We start from the raw sequence: 229 nt of genomic DNA, 5'->3' as shown, positions 1-229 counted from the left end.
ACCACCCCCGCCGCAGGCGACGGCCGCGCCGCCGTCAGGCCGGCGCGCTTCTTCTGGAACGCCGCCGAGAGCGTCAACGGTCGCGCCGCTGCGCTCGGCTTCGTGCTTTGCTTCGCAAGGGAGGTTCTCGAGCCCGGACATCCGTCGCTTGTGGACCAGGTCGTCGATGTCGTCGTCCCTATCGCGCAGAAGACGCCCCCGTTTCTTGTCGCCGTCGTCGACCAGATCG

This window comes from Chondrus crispus, genomic scaffold (assembly GCF_000350225.1).
Source record: "Chondrus crispus Stackhouse genomic scaffold, scaffold_70, whole genome shotgun sequence".
Taxonomy (NCBI): Eukaryota; Rhodophyta; class Florideophyceae; order Gigartinales; family Gigartinaceae; genus Chondrus; species Chondrus crispus.
This window is presented reverse-complemented; position numbering follows the sequence as displayed.